This window comes from Centruroides sculpturatus, unplaced genomic scaffold (assembly GCF_000671375.1).
Source record: "Centruroides sculpturatus isolate CEXI.00-Female unplaced genomic scaffold, Cexi_2.0 scaffold559, whole genome shotgun sequence".
NCBI lineage: Eukaryota > Metazoa > Arthropoda > Arachnida > Scorpiones > Buthidae > Centruroides > Centruroides sculpturatus.
The window spans coordinates 94,743-98,715 of record NW_019384826.1 but is presented as its reverse complement, the minus strand read 5'-3'; the positions used below and the strand labels follow the sequence as shown (position 1 = coordinate 98,715).

The following is a 3,973-nucleotide window of genomic DNA, read 5'->3' as shown; positions in this document are numbered from 1 at the left end:
AGCTATAATGTAATTATCTTAATCTTCACTATCGTTACTTTTTGCCCAGCGAAGCGGGTCCTTGCAGCTAGATTCTAGATTACTTAGAAAAACAGTCTTTTATATATATAAAAAAAAACTATATTACATAAAAATAAAAACCCAGCGAAGCAGGTCCTTGCAGCTAGTAATTATATAAAAACTTCCTGCAAGATAACTGTCATTGAATTGTATCATCAAATGCATTTGAAGTGTAGTACTTCTTTGGTTCTGCCTATTTCCTCCAGATTGGAAGTTTATAAGTATTACAGTTTAATATTTACATACCGTATTTTTATGCATAAAAGAACAAGCCCTTGTAGATGAGGCAAAATTCAGCACTATATTCCATAAGTATCTAAAAAGACTTTTAGAGTATCAGAAAAAATGTTTTTTATTTTGGCTTTCCACTTTTAATAATGATTAGTGATGAGGGGGGAAAAAAGATCCGTATCCTTTGCTTTTTAGTGGATCTTTAACGAATCTTTTATCTTAATGAATTTCATTACTTATGTGAAATTTTACAGATAGGTAGCAATAAAATACTAATAACTTCAATTCAAATCACTTTTTATTTCTTAAAATCACATATTTGGCACATTCACATTGCAAAAATTTTATCATGCAAAATTCATTTACTATCATAAAATATTTCCATATTACACTACTAAACTTTTTTGTCGACATTGTTTTTATTTTAATTTAACTCAACACTTTCCAAAAACACAAATGTAATCTATGCTATCCTGTGTCACACTAAACTATAAACAAAAACATGTGCAGTGCAAGTCAAAACATGTCACGTTACTAACACAAAGTGTCAACTATCAGTCCAAGGTCACATGCACCAGCACCAAGTACAAAAGTTGACATCCATATCCATGGATATACATTTTTAATGATCTGGCACACACAGTAACTAATGATTATTAGAGAGGTCACTGAATATTTACTGTATTGTTACATTGACATTGACAAAGCAGTGCAAAATCAAACAAGCAATTTTCACATGTAAGAGTAACTCTTATATGAGCATAAATATAGTACTTTATTTACAGTAGAGCATCGATTATCCTAATCAATTGGGGACTGAGATTGTTCGGATAACTGATTATGTACGAAAAAATATATTAATCTAGCCCGTGTTGAAATTTTTCTCCGTTGCGTGTTGCTTCGCGTTAAATTTTCGTCGACGTTAAGCCTAACATAAACTTTTTAAAATAATAATCGTGGATATTGTATCGTTAAAAATTATTTCTTTATTTTTTACAAACAAAATAAATATATTGAAAAATATATATAAAAAAAAATTATACTTTGGAAGTTGATCTAGTATCAAATATGTTCGATTCAGCACGACACACACCAAAGTGCCAGTGCTACCAGCAAAAACACACACAAACATAAAAAATATTGGAGTAGCCCAAGACATAGCCAAAGATTGCAGCGTCACAACACTAGCAAAAATTTAAATCTGCCAACTGGAATTCTTTCGGATAACCGACACTCTACTGTACTTAAATATTTTTGATTTTTTATAATATAAATAGTAGTTATGAAGATAAGAATTTAATTAATTCTCAATTTTCTGAAATCGTGTTTTATAATTTTCTATGATTCTCAAACACAAGACCGTGTTACTGTTTAAACACTTGACGTTTTTTCATCTTTTTTCAGTTGATACGAGTATTACTAAATATTAAACAGCCAACTAAACATTAAAAAAGTATACATAAATTTTTTAACAAAACATTATACAGAAAGGCTATTTTACAAAAATATATAACTAAATGTTTAAATTCATTCACAAGACGTACCATTAGATTCTTTACAAACTTGATGTATCGGAGTAATGCAGTTTTGTATATCTGCCTAGATAAATTTTCACACTTTTTTACAAATTTATAATGCAACATTATTTTCTTTATATTTATAGAAAATTTACAAAATACAACCTACCTTAAGTTTTACAATTATACTACATTTGTTAGTGAGACTCAGAATATACTTTTCCAACAATGAAATCAAAAGGTTTCACAAACATGAAATTTACACACATCTAGTTTAAAAATAAGTAATTGATATATAAGTACATAAACAATATAAAATTAAAAAAGGACATTACCTGAGGAGCGAGTTTTAAATTTTGATGTTGGAATTGTTTATCAAAATTTAATAAAATACATTACTCTAATACATGTGTACACCTTTAAAGTCTGTAAAGAATCTAATGGTACATCTCGTGAATGAATTTAAACATTTAGTTATATATTTTTATAAAATAGCCTTTCTGTATAATGTTGTTTTGTTAAAAAATTTATGTATACTTTTTTAATGTTTAGTTGGCTGNTATGTTCGATTCAGCACGACACACACCAAAGTGCCAGTGCTACCAGCAAAAACACACACAAACATAAAAAATATTGGAGTAGCCCAAGACATAGCCAAAGATTGCAGCGTCACAACACTAGCAAAAATTTAAATCTGCCAACTGGAATTCTTTCGGATAACCGACACTCTACTGTACTTAAATATTTTTGATTTTTTATAATATAAATAGTAGTTATGAAGATAAGAATTTAATTAATTCTCAATTTTCTGAAATCGTGTTTTATAATTTTCTATGATTCTCAAACACAAGACCGTGTTACTGTTTAAACACTTGACGTTTTTTCATCTTTTTTCAGTTGATACGAGTATTACTAAATATTAAACAGCCAACTAAACATTAAAAAAGTATACATAAATTTTTTAACAAAACATTATACAGAAAGGCTATTTTACAAAAATATATAACTAAATGTTTAAATTCATTCACAAGACGTACCATTAGATTCTTTACAAACTTGATGTATCGGAGTAATGCAGTTTTGTATATCTGCCTAGATAAATTTTCACACTTTTTTACAAATTTATAATGCAACATTATTTTCTTTATATTTATAGAAAATTTACAAAATAATTCTTTAAACCTAATTTTAATTTNTTTAATTAATTACAACAAAATACATAATTTATTTAGACTAGCGCTTAAATTTCAAATAATTGAAAAAAAAGAAACAGATTTTTAACCAAATTTAAAATTTTCTACCCATAACATCCTTCAAAATTAACTTCGAAAAAAAATAATATACTGTAAAAATATAAAAAAGTTGCTAGGGGCGCCCCTAGTGGCCGTTTTTGGTATCCTGTGGCAGAAACTGTTTTTCCACTTTTATATATAGTAGATAATCACTTAATGACGTTTTGTTAAATTTCCTGCTAATAGATGGCACTGCTTTACTTTAGATTAAGTATAAATAGAACAAAAATCCTTATTATGATTGAAGGCGTGGTGGTTTGATTTACTGCGCTCCGCCTGGGTGTTTGCGTTGAAGCTTGCAGTCTGGGTTCGAACCACCTGTTGCCATTTTTTTCCTTTCCTCAAAAGGTCCGCCATTAGGCTTGCGTTGCAGCGTGCAGCTGGGTTCACACCCACATGTCGTCTTTGTTTCTTTTTTCCTCAAACGCTTCTCCATCAGGCTTGCATTGCAGCAATGCAGGTCCTGGGTTCGCGCCCCAGTTGTTTTTTTTTTTTTTCTTTAAAATATCATTCATCTCGACAGTTACGTCCACATACAGCTAACATACATAATTTCGAACAACGCATTTCAAAATAACTATTGGGTTTCTGTAAATCAATTGATTTATATCCTGGTCCGTAGTGTTCGTTTTAACGTAGCGCCATCTATTGGCAGGATATTTAACGAACAGATAAAAATAAATATAATTTTTATAAAAAGAATATAACATTAAAATATATATATTATATTCACTTAATAACGTGTTGTTAAATCATTTTATTAAATTAAAAACATAAATCCGATATTTAAACAAAATATAAATTTTTATTTTGATTTTACAATTAATGCAGGTGGCGCATGGTGACTTTACTTCATAATTAAAGATGCGGGAC

General features: G+C 28.9%; 1 protein-coding gene across 3 annotated transcripts in view; it reads left to right on the top strand.

Annotated features, from left to right (window-relative positions):
- Positions 1–3,973, top strand: part of LOC111630020 (ubiquitin-associated domain-containing protein 2-like) — a 42,140-nt gene that overhangs the window by 32,325 nt on the left and 5,842 nt on the right. The window lies entirely within an intron of this gene.